Raw genomic sequence first — 13115 nt, 5'->3', positions numbered from 1 at the left:
AAGATGTGTAATATTTGCGGTGCCAGTGCATTAAAAAACATGGACACAACCTAGCTACCTAAGATGTGAGCAGGCAGCTCGAGCCTGAGAGGAACGGCTTTTCATTTGGCGCTCACGTTCTGCACAAACTAAAAACAAAGTGATTCTGTAATCTTAGTATCATTACAAACCTGAGTTTTGTGACTTATCCTGGAAAGCACACACATGTGAACAGTATTGGATAATCAATTAATTTGTAATGTTAAAGTCTTTACTATAGAAATAATATTTTAGTTATTTACAACAAAATAATTGATGTCTTGTATCTTCTGTTTACAGATGGTTGGAAATGTGTAGTTGCAGTTGGACTGACCTTTTACTGGTAATTTTTTTTCTACATTTTATTCTAAATTGAAGAATATTGAGCTACTTTTGACTGAACACTGAGTTAAGTTTAGATTAAGTGAAGAAGAAAAAAATGTGGAAATTCTTATTATTTATTATTGTTTGGTTCTTTTACTTACTTTTTTGTAATGTATTTTATGTCTATTTTCTTATTTAAGCTGGTAATTTCTTTATAAATATTTGTCTTGCTGATTTTGATTTCCTTTAGTTTTCTTTAGTAATTTTTTATTTATATATAATTTTAATAGTATCCAATTTCATCTATAATTTAGGATTCCCCCAATCACGCAATACCATCAGCGCTAGGAGGGTGAAGGTAAGCACAAGTTTCCTCTGAGTTGTTACAGCAACCACCCCATCTTTTCGGGCCAATGTACGTCTGAGTTAAAATAAAGGTTGAAGTGAGATGTCAGATATGTTAAGTCCTAAATGGAAATTTGTGTACTGTTAAGTTTAAGAAAGTGATTTTCCCCCTCTGTTCCATTGTAGGATGGTGATATGGCTGCAACTGAACTGGTGATTGAGGAGACTGTTCTGAGGATCTATGTGACTAGAGTTGACGGAGCTGAAGCCATGGACCTATGGACGTAAATATGTAGCAAAAGTTTTGCACCTGTGAAAACGAAATCTGTAAAATTTGTACCTGTAAAAAAAAAATCTGTAACTGTGAAAAAGATTTGTAGCTGTAAAAAATTAATTTGTAACTGTAAAAAAAAATCTGTAAAATTATCATCTGTAAAAATAAAATCTGTAACTGTAAAAAAGATTTGTACCTGTAAAAAATAAATCTGTAACTGTAAAAAAGATTTGTACCTGTAAAAAATAAATTTGTAACTGTAAAAAAGATTTGTACCTGTAAAAAATAAATTTGTACTTTTATTTTCGATATGAGAATAAAAACATTGCAGCACAGTTTCAAATCTGCCCGCCACGAGTTTTGCAACAAATATCTCAGTCAGCGTGTTGCAAAACTGATCTGTACCTGTAGCAGCAGGGGCGGGGCTTAGGGGCACAGGGGGCGGGACTACTGGGGAGATAGACGTAATTACCGACCAATCAAAATAGCTTGTTTTTAGAGCAGCATGAAGCGTAAACAAAGTTTCAGTGTAGTTGGATCAGAACATCATAACTCACGTTATAACTTCCTTATTAGTGTTGCTGTGGGTATTATGGTGGATGTTTGCTGCGTGTTGTCTGCTAGTTAATGTGTTAATGCGTTTAACCCTGCTAGTTTTATAGTGGACATATTGGACACTCGGCCTGACATTCGAGTTTCTTTCATCTCGTTCTCGGCTAATAAACATTCAAAAGCGAAAAAACCTGCACGAACTGACTCTGCAGTAAACAAAGCACAAACTACAATCTAATATGTTTTTAACTTAGCCTTGGGTATGTACCTAAATTGTTTAAAAGCGCTGTTATTAAAAGTCTTTCTGTTTATTTTTATTTAACGCTATTTCGTGACTGTGAGCTTTATCTGCCTCTCAAAAGTGTATAAAACCCGGTAATAGTTCTGTATTACATGTACCATTCACCACAACTGTATTAAGTCCTACAGTACAGGTACAGTCAAATACATATCGTGTAAAAGAAATCTAAACGTACATTTTAATGTAATAAGCAATGTAAATTGCAATGAAAAATGTCTATATTTCATTCTTAATTTTTATACTCATGCTGTAGGACTTTGTATGATTTATCACTGCTGTAAGACTATTATGTAAAATAGTGAGTAGTGCAAGTGACATGGTAACGACTACAACCTTTTTTGTATAAAAATTTACGTTTCTATGTTATATTTCTACGTTTATATTTTATTCTTTATTACTATACCCACACTGTAGAGCTTTTATTCTGTAATTTAGGGGTAGTAGGTGTTAATTCATATTACAGAAAAACACTTTTACTGTTAAATTATTCAGTATTGAATGCATAGTACAACAATGAACAATGAATCTAGATAAAGTTACATTAGAAATAACACAAGAGCTTCAGAAATGCAGGGTTACAGAAACACAGAAGTTTTGGTATAAAACTCCACTCAACACTGTCGACTCACATACCCGACTTAACATGAAATGAACCGTGTTCCTAGGTAGACCCTGGGTAGCAAACGCAGCGAGGTAAACCACTTCTCAACCTGCTTTGTTCTTTTCCCTTAACAATCCATTCAGCATTGTTCACCTGTAATCACAGAAAGATCATCTTTAACAGTTCTATTCAATTCAATACAGTATCCTCAAAATAAATCTAATCTTTCTGAAAAATACAATGTTTTGTAAGGATCCTGTGGCGACTGTTAAACGATGTCACAGTTTACAGCGTCGCAGGAGATTAGCTACTATGCTAGCGCTGTCGTGTCGTAAATTTCACCTAACCTGACTAACGTAGCTTTTAAACATGAAACTCACAGTCATTTGTACAATGGAACATTTACTTGTTTTACTTTGGAAAAAAGTTGCCCACAAGTAATGCTAACGCTCCTATAGTGCACAACAGACCCGATAACCGTGACTAGTGTTAATTTATTGTCCTAACTGTCGTAGACTCTTTACCTTTATTTTTTGCTGGTTCCCAGTTTTGGTGTAAACAATCCTCTTCAAGGGTCAGCACCCCTGCTGCTCTACTGCGGCTCCATCCATCAGAGCCGAACTGTTTCTGTGTGCGCACCTCTCCTAAACTCCTTCCCGCAAAACCTGAGATAATGTGGTGGTTCCGAAGCTGAACCGTTAGGCAAACAATGTCAGTTTAAAACTCTCACAACTGAAAATTAGGTTGAATCTTGTCAATAAAATCGTTTGGCGCCAAAGGTAATTACAGTAATTTACCTCAATGTCAAAAATACAGTAAATCTCTGTATTCAGTATTTGGCATCAGGCAAAATTGTCATGATGCAGTGGAAAATACTGTTATGTACTGTAAAAACTATTTGCAGTATTTTACTGTGTGGTATGTGGTTAATAACTGTAGAAATTACAGAAATGTCCAACAGTGTAAGTATTATGCAGACAAATCTTAACCTACTTCGAATTTTTGTATTTTGTATATTTTTTAAATAAAGAATAACAATTTAAAAGTACAGTTAACTTATGTTTTAGAGAAAGAAAATGCTTTTATTTTGACAGTTTATTAATGTATTTAAATAATAAAAAAAAGACAATTTAACAGATTTTTTTTGCAATACCTCTGACAGTTAATTTAAAATTGGGCTTTTGCTAAGTAAAATTACATGGTTTTTTTTGTTTTATATGCAAATTTTTTGTGATAACAGTAGTAATTATCTGTACTTAAACTTTTCTTTATTATTTATAAAGATAATTATTCATTTTTTTTAGAGGTGTATGACACTGTTCTAACAATTAATTATGTTGAAAGTAGAAGATTTCATGAAATTATAGGACAATTTCCTGTAAAATTACAGTGATAGATGTTAATTATGGTAAATATAATTACCGTTTTTTTACAGTTTATCTCCGTTTTAAATTTTACAGTTTTGTTCCCGTTTTTTTACAGGCATTTTCTGGCGCCCCTGCTGCCAGAAAAATATCGTTTTTTTACGCTTTTTTTTTTTACAGCGTGGTTTTGTTTGTTTTGTACTTCTGCGCATAAACATCTTATTCATCCAGAATTAAAACCGCTTTCTGTCTGCATGAAGCGCGTTTGTGTTTGGTTGTTTTTGTACTTCAGCACTTAAACATCTTTGTTTCGTGGGGAGTTATAACCGTTTTCTGTCCGTAGGAACCGCGTTCTGTTTATTTATTTTGTACACCAGCGCATTTTCCTTTAGAATTACAGCAGTTTTGTCAGAAATGAAGCGCATTTGTGTTTGTTTGGTTGTTAATTTTTGTATTTCAGCTTATCAACGCCTGTTTCGTCCAGAATTAAAGCCGTTTTTCTGTGACTACCAGCAGAAGCACTGGTGAATCCAACTTAAACAGCAACTTCAACTCATCCTCTAAAGCTAAGTACATTTCTCTGTTATTATAATGGCCCCAGCAGGAGCTTTATATCCCTGTGCCGAGTGCAACATGTTCAGTTATTCCTTCTCCGTGTTTAGTGATAACTTTATATGTGATAAGTGTAGATTAGTTGTTAGTCTGACGGAGAAGATCTCAGTGTTAGAAGGGCGCATTCGGGCATTAGAACAGACTACTACTAGTGAGGGCTTAGATTCAGCTGTAGCAGTCCCAAATGCCAGCAATTCAGTTATAGAACCCCAGACTCCGGCATTAGAGCACTCACAGCGGGGCGACTGGGTGACGTCTCGGTGACATAGTCGTAGGGCAAAGCACCGACCATCTCAGTTGCACGTGTCCAACAGGTTTTCCCCACTCAGTGACCTACCCGCTGAGAAGCCTGTTAATGTAAGTGCTCTGGTTATAGGAGACTCTCAGCTCCGACACGTGCGTATTGCAACCCCCATAGAGACACCAGCAACCATAGTCACTTGTATTCCGGGGGCTAGGGCGCCTGACATCTGAGCAAATCTGAAAGTGCTGGCTAATGCTAATCGTAGATTTTTGAAGATTGTTATCCACGTCGGCACTAATGATGTTCGTTTACAGCAGTCTGAGGTTACTAAGAGTAATGTTAAAGAGGTGTGTGAGTTAGCTAGGTCGATGTCTTAGGCAGTAGTGTGTCAAGTCAACTTTATTTATATAGTGCTTTTTTACAATAGACATTGTCTCAAAGCAACTTTACAAAATCCAGGACCAACAGATACAAAAACCCCTTTTGAGCAAGCCAAGGGTGACTGTGGCAAGGAAAAACTCCCTGAAAATTACAGGAAGAAACCTTGAGAGGAACCAGACTCAGCAGGGCCCATCCTTCTTGGGTGGTCTGGAGGATACTTTAAATAAATACAAGATTTACACAAAGCATACAAACACAGAATTAAATGATCTAAAAGTTATAACTGGCAATAAATAAAGAAATAAATAATAATAGAGTTGTTATTCGCTCTAGTCTTCAAAAAAAAGTCTGTAGTGAGTTCTTGTCATTCTTGGTGCAATTACTCCAGACCCGTCACATCCGGCAGGAGCAGCATCGTTGTCACGGCAGTCTCGACTTTAATCCTTAACCTCGGCGGGTAAACAGGTTTCCATCAGAATGCCTTTGGAGTAAAACAACAAAGAATGTAGTTAATAATGTACAATGCTATTTGAGTAAAACAGTTTTACAGAGAGTTTTAGACTCCGGCAGCCCTAAATATTACAGCATAACTAAAAGGGAGAGCGAGCAGGTAACAAGGTCATGAAGGCTTTCACAGGACATCAGCGCCCACCTCCCCTACCCAAACCTGAGTGATCGGACAAGAGAGGCAGAACGACAGCAACCCAACATCCCTGATCACCACAAGTTTCTATGACCATGAACCTGCATCTTGTGAGCGAAGTGGACGCGCTGGGAATTTAACTGGCAGCCAGTGTAGAGATGATAGAACAGGAGTAATATGATCAAATTTTTTAGTTCTAGTTAGCACTCGAGCTGCTGCATTTTGAACTAACTCTAGTTTGTTTATGGATCTACCAGAGCATCCAGTTAGAAGAGCATTACAATAATCTAACCGAGAAGTTATAAACGCATGGATCAGTTTTTCGGCGTCATTAACAGATAGTATATTTCTTATTTTAGAGATATTACGCAAATGATAGAAAGCAACTCTAGTAATATTATTAATTTGTGTATCAAAGGAGAGATCTGAATCTAGTGTGACACCCAAGTTTTTTACATCTGGGCTGGGAGTAACAGAGAACGTGTTTAAGTTTAGCACCAGGTTAGACAACTTGTCTTGCAGCTTTAGAGCCAACAAGTAAAGCCTCAGTTTTATCTGAATTAAGTAAAAGAAAATTACACAACATCCAGTTTTTTATGTTGTTTACACAATTTTCTATCTTACTGATTGTGTCAGTATCATTTGGTTTGGCTGATATATACAGCTGTGTGTCATCTGCATAGCAGTGAAATTTTATGTCATGTTTATGAATAATTTCACCTAGTGGAAGCATATAGAGTGTGGTCCCAGTACCGACCCCTGTGGAACACCACACTTTACTTTTGTAGTTTCCGAGCATTTATTATTTACATAAACAAATTGCGAGCGGTCAGTCAGATATGATTGAAACCAAGAGAGTGCGAGTCCTTTAACACCTACTGTATTTTCTAGCCTCTCTAGTAAAATGTTATGATCAACCGTATCAAACGCTGCACTAAGATGTAATAGAACAAGAAAAGAGACACATCCATTATCAGAAAACATTAACAACTCGTTAACTACTCTAATTAATGCGGTTTCGGTACTATGGTTGGGTCTAAATCCTGATTGAAATTTTTCAATTTGTTTATGTAAATAATAAATGCTCGGAAACTACAAAAGTAGAGTGTGGTGTTCCACAGGGGTCAGTACTTGGACCGCTATTATTTACACTCTATATGCTTCCACTAGGTGAAATTATTCATAAACATGGCATACAATTTCACTGCTATGCAGATGACACACAGCTGTATATATCAGCCAAACCAAATGATACTGACACAATCAGTAAGATAGAAGATTGTGTAAACGACATAAAAAACTGGATGTCGTGTAATTTTCTTTTACTTAATTCAGATAAAACTGAGGTTTTACTTGTTGGCTCTAAAGCTGCAAGAGACAAGTTGTCTAACCTGGTGCTAAACCTAAACACTTTCTCTGTTACTCCCAGCCCAGATGTAAAAAACTTGGGTGTCACGAGAGATTCAGATCTTTCCTTTGATACACACGTTAATAATATTACTACAGTTGCTTTCTATCATTTGCGTAATATTTCTGATCATATTACTCCTGTTCTATCATCTCTACACTGGCTGCCAGTTAAATTCCGCATTGATTACAAAATACTTTTACTAACCTATAAAGCGCTACATGGTCTGGCTCCACAGTATCTGAGTGAGCTTATTAATCACTACAACCCAGCGTGTCCACTTCGCTCACAAGATGCAGGGTTACTTATAGTTCCTAAAATTAAAAAGACCACAGCTGGTGCAAGAGCATTTTCTTACAAAGCTCCACAACTTTGGAATAATCTTCTTGCCTCTGTTCGGGATTCGGACACAGTCTCAATGTTTAAGTCTAGACTGAAAACATATTTATTTTCTCAGGCTTTTGATTAGTATAGACAAAGGCGCAGAGCTTGGGGGCTCTTGGTCATAGAAACTTGTGGTAATCAGGGATGTTGGGTTGCTGTCGTTCTGCCTCTCCTGTCCAATCACTCTGGTTTGGGTAGGAGAGGTGGGCGCTGATGTCCTGTGAAAGCCTTCATGACCTTGTTACCTGCTTGCTCTCCCTTTTAGTTATGCTGTAATATTTAGGGCTGCCGGAGTCTAAAACTCTCTGTAAAACTGTTTTACTCAACTAGCAGTGTACATTATTAACTACATTCTTTGTTGTTTTACTCCAAAGGCATTCTGATGGAAACCTTTTTACCCGCCGAGGTTAAGGATTAAAAGTCGAGACTGCCGTGACAACGATGCTGCTCCTGACGGATGTGACGGGTCTGGAGTAATTGCACCAAGAATGACAAGAAATCACTACAGACTTTATTGAAGACTAGAGCGAATAATAACTCTATTATTTATTTATTTATTTATCTATTTATTACCAGTTATAACTTTTAGATCATTTAATTCTGTGTTTGTATGCTTTGTGTAAATCGTGTATTTATTTAAAGTATCCTCCAGGCCACCCAAGAAGGATGGGCCCTGCTGAGTCTGGTTCCTCCCAAAGTCTCTTACTGTGATTTTCAGGAAGTTTTTCCTTGCCACAGTCGCCCTCGGCTTGCTCAACAGGGGTTTTGTATCTGGTTGGTCCTGGATTATGTAAAGTTGCTTTGAGACAATGTCTATTGTAAAAAGCGCTATATAAATAAAGTTGACTTGACTAAAATAAAACACAGGGCGCATTCACAAAAATAAAGCTTAACGTGGATTTATGTACTAAAAGAACGACACAGGAACTCTGAGTTTATCCAAATTATTACTGGGCATAAGTGCTCTCCACCACTCAAATTCTTAGTCGTTGTTTAAGTACAATACGTCATGCTAAATTTTGTTCCCGTTAATCGTTGTTTCTACAACCTGTGTCGCTTTTATCACGTCATATCAATGAGTAGAGCTGCGTCCAAAATCGCATACTTCCATACTCAATAGTACGCGAAATGAGGACGCGAGAGCGGTTAGTATGTCCGAATACATAGTATACACAAAGAGGTATGCGAGAAGTACCCGGATGACCTACTTATTGGGCAGCCATGTTTGAGAATGCAAGCGATGCACACTTGCGGTCTGCTAATGTATCGCATAATGCAACTGGAGCTGCGTAGGCATTCGAAGCGGAATAAGAAACAAGAAAGATAGCGGTCCTCTGTTTACAAGTGTAAGTAAGATACATAAAATAATTTTTTTTAAAGACAAATAACAAAAAGACGATAAATATCCAAAATATTGGCGAGTGGGGTTTGTAATGAGTCTGTATCTATGGTGATATTACGTCATCACATCATCACTTGACGTTGGTAAGATGGCGGATGTAGTACGTAGCGGTGTTGTGTGCATGCTGCATACTTCTGTACTGAAAGTATGTACCTTTTTACCGGCCGAGTAGTGCATACTTCCTCCAATCTAGTACATACTCTGTAAGTATGCGATTTCGGACGCAGCTTAGGTCTCATTCACTATTTTGCTGCTTCTCATGAATGCGTACTTACAGTGTTGCTGCCACCAATTGGTAAAAAGGGGAATTTACATCTTGAATTAGTATCAATTATAATTTTTTCTGTCTGACTGTGCTGGCGACAGTGGCGGTTCTGGACCATGTGAGGTGGGGGGTTAGTTAGGGGGCCAGAGACTATGTTAGAGGGGCCAATTACTTTCTGCCCAAATGTGCATTGTGGGCATTAAGAGGAAACAGTCGATATTCAATAGAATTTAACAATTTATTTATGCAGTTTTCAGTCTAAAAACCCCTTAAAACGGTCCGACTGGAAAATGTGGGTTATTTGGTGTGCAGCTTTGTCGCCATGTGTTCGCAAGAGTAAGGTGACTCACTCATTAGGGGGGCCACAAGTAATGCAATTTAAGACAGAAGATGCGGGCCATATAAAATCCGACCTCAGGCCGTGATTGGCCCGCGGGCCGGACTTTGGACATGCCTGCTCTAGCCGATGTGAGGCTGCTCAAGGTCTGCTGGTTGCAGACAATCTCTCCTTTCCTTCTACTGATACATTTACCCCAATGGAGCATCCACTTTTGACACACTTTTTGGATATTACCTACCTATAAGCACACCCTACACACGATGCAAGATGATTTGACCTTTTGGGCCAAACATAACTGTTCTCCTGGTTCTGATGGAATTAATCGTGATCCTGACTAGGGTATTGCATTACCTCCCTCTGTTATGCCATTCCTCGTGCAACACTTTCATGGAGTGTCTCACGTGTCAAAGAGGGGTGTAGTAGGGCTAATTGAACAGCAGTTTTGCATTGAAAAAGTGAGTTCATCTACATCTTTGCTTCTAAGTTAATGTCTAACTTGTGCCAGAGTAAAAAATACAACTACATGTGGTAAACATGATTCTTTACCTTTACCAGAGCAGCCTTTTACACACTTGCAAATTGACTTTACACACATGCCATCTTGTGGACAGTTTAAGTATTTACAGTTTAAGTCATTGTGGATAGAATTTCCAAATGGGTTGAAGCCTTTCCCACTGCTACAGAAAAGGCTGAGACTGTGGTGAAAATATTGACACAGGAAATCTTTCCTAGATATGGACTTCCTATATGTATTGACAGTGACCAGGGTACTCCGTTTACTTCTAGGGTTACTCAGAAGTTATGTAAATACCTGCAGGTCAATTGGCATTTTCACATTCCTTATTATCCTCAATCATCTGGAATGGTAGAAAGAATGAACCGGACTATTAAAGAAAGATTAACTAAGGCCATGTTAGAGACAGGTAAGAATTGGGTTGATTTGTTACCTGCTGTGTTAGCTGAAATCAGAATGACTCCAAGTTCAACCACTAAACTCTCTCCATTCGAGGTCATCTTTGGCAAACCATTTCCTTGTCTGTTGGTAAAGGGAACTAACAAACTTTTTTCTGCAGATGACTTGGATATGCTGACTTGTGATTATGCTGCAGCGTTGGTTAAAAAATTGTCTAATATACATACTAAAGTTTCTGTCTCTCTGCCTATTCCATCAGATAACCCAACACACCCATATCAACATGGTGATTTAGTTTTAGTGAAGTCTCTAAATCCTAGGAAGGTTGGAGAAGCTGCTTATGGGCCGCCTACTACCGTGCTTGCTGTGACGCGGACAGGGTTTTTGACAGGATTCACAGCCTCAGTGAATACTCACGTTAATACCTCATGCCTTGTTTGTCACGCTCTTTCCCAAGATTGGGAAGCTGTTCCTTTAAACTCTTCCTTTCTAAGACAATATCAGTCACAGTCCCACACTTGTTTGGTACCTCCAGAGGTCTTGTTTCTGCTAAACCTAAATAATGCTTTATTTAATACTGACTTTTTATTTTTAGTAATATTCTAAGTGATTTCACTAATCCATCCACCCCTGATACTTTTACTGGGCTTTTTCATGTAAGACTAGTTCAAGGATCAGTGTGCCTGTGTGCTCAACCTGGCATAGTTACTATAAATGGCACAAAATATAGACGTCGCCTTATAGGCCACACTACTTTATGTGCAGTGAATGTTACAATCTTAGGTCCTTAGGTGGGCCTGGGTAACTAATGCTTCAGGCAAGATAACTGGAGCTCCTATTGTAGAGGTTCCCCCAGCCTTTAGAATCTCCACTGCCATGTGGGTTTGTGGAACTAATGCCCACTTACGGCTCCCCACAATGACTCACAAAGGTATTGTCTGGCATTTATGGCATGGATGGTGCACCCCTGCTGTGGTGATGCCAGGGGCCTCTGTATACCGTGCTATTAAAATTATACCCCACATACCCCATAAAGTTAAATGTTCAACAGAAAGCATGCCTTCAGGTTTCAATGGATACCGCCTCACTGACCCTTGGACAACTCCAGGTGAAAGGATAGGCCTATCAATCATTGCAAATATAGGTATCACCTGGACAGTGCGCAAAATTAATGCTGTGGCATGACAGGTCCTCACTCTTGCTAACCAGACAGAGCAGGCCCTTACCCTAATTAATGAAGAAATGAGCTCCCTTAGGCAAGCTATTCTACAAAATAGATTGGCCCTAGATTTACTCCTTGCAGAGAAAGGAGGTGTATGTAAAGTCCTGAATTCCTCATGTTGTTTTTAAGTGCCTGATTATCATCAAAATGTTTTCGATATTATTCAACATATGAAGGACTCTATTTCTGTTCCAGTCCTTGCTGATGACTCTTGGTATAAATGGTTCACTAATCTATCTGGAGGCTCGGGTCCTTGGATTTTTTTCTCCTTCATACCCATTCTGCTAATCATACTGTGTATTCTCCTATTTGGACCATGCCTTCTACACTGTATCCAAAACTCTGTTATGAATCTCATTCCCAGGCCCAGAAACAATTTTATTATTTAGATCAGGCCTTTTGGGCCTGAAAAAGGGGAACTGATAGATAGAATAAAAAAGTGTTCATAAACTTTTGGCATTTGTCCTTCTCTTTTGACCTCTGTGTTGCAACAGAGTTACACATCACAGCAATAGTTAACCATAGCACCTATTTATATAGGTTTTTTGTGTGTTCTCTAATCCCAGCTCCCTAACCATTAACTTAGCTTTGGGCTATCTCACCATTAAAATTCAACTAAGTTTAGGCATAGGCTCACATTTCTCATGCAGACACAGACTATATAAGCCTGCTTCATATACCTAATAAATTGGAAGACTTATTATAAGTGTGTGTGTAAGTCTCTCCCAGTGTACACTTAAGAATTCAAAGGCTTGTTTTCTCATATTCAGTAAACGACACTGGAGTAGAAGATCTGAGCAGCAAGATTTTCTTCAAAAGAACTTGATGTTCTAACAGGGTCTGAAACAACTACCCGGATATTTAAATGGCTTAATCTAAGCTACAATCCCTGTGTAGCAGTAAGATGCTGCTGTGGAATTACAGCTTTGATGTGTTAGGTAAGTTCTCTTGTGCTGTCCTATAGCCGTTGATCTTTCAGTCAGGTGAAGTTTACAAAAGAAAAAACTTGTGATTGGGTCTTTAACGGCCAAGTGTATGTTTCAAGGAGCATTTTGTCTGTGACATTAAAAACAAAGCACAAATAAGACACACTCTGGGAATGAGCTGTGAGATTTGGTTTACGAGAGCGACGCCTTAGCCCATGGCCATGGCAGCACAGCAAAGAAAGGTCACACACTGAAAAATGTTCCTGTGCAAAGGTAACAACAGGATGCAGGGGATTGAACCCTGGACCTCATACATGCAAAGCATGCGCTCTACCACTATGCTACATCCCCTTTTGTGACATGGTAGGATTGCTGTGGCTCGATAGCTCTATTGTAGAGAATAAGATAAAAGCTACTGAACATGGATGCTGGGGCTTGAACCCAGGACCTCATACATGCAAAGCACGCGCTCTACCACTGAGCTACATCCCCGACTTGTGCTTCCCAGGATAAACCTCCAGCGGGTACGAGAGTCTTTGCAAAAAGAGAAGCAGAAGCTCTACTTTTACAGCATTTAGCAGACGCTTTTATCCAAA

General features: G+C 38.5%; 1 non-coding gene and 1 pseudogene across 1 annotated transcript; both read right to left on the bottom strand.

The window, feature by feature from the left end:
• Positions 1-13115, bottom strand: part of LOC134326772 (zinc finger protein 850-like) — a 244743-nt pseudogene that overhangs the window by 167227 nt on the left and 64401 nt on the right.
• Positions 12936-13011, bottom strand: trnaa-ugc (transfer RNA alanine (anticodon UGC)). Its single transcript has one exon. It is a non-coding gene; the product is annotated as a tRNA-Ala (tRNA).

The sequence above is a fragment of the Trichomycterus rosablanca genome, chromosome 14 (assembly GCF_030014385.1).
Source record: "Trichomycterus rosablanca isolate fTriRos1 chromosome 14, fTriRos1.hap1, whole genome shotgun sequence".
NCBI classification, from domain to species: domain Eukaryota; kingdom Metazoa; phylum Chordata; class Actinopteri; order Siluriformes; family Trichomycteridae; genus Trichomycterus; species Trichomycterus rosablanca.
Note: the sequence above shows the minus strand (reverse complement) of the source record. Positions and strands in the feature narration are given on the sequence as shown.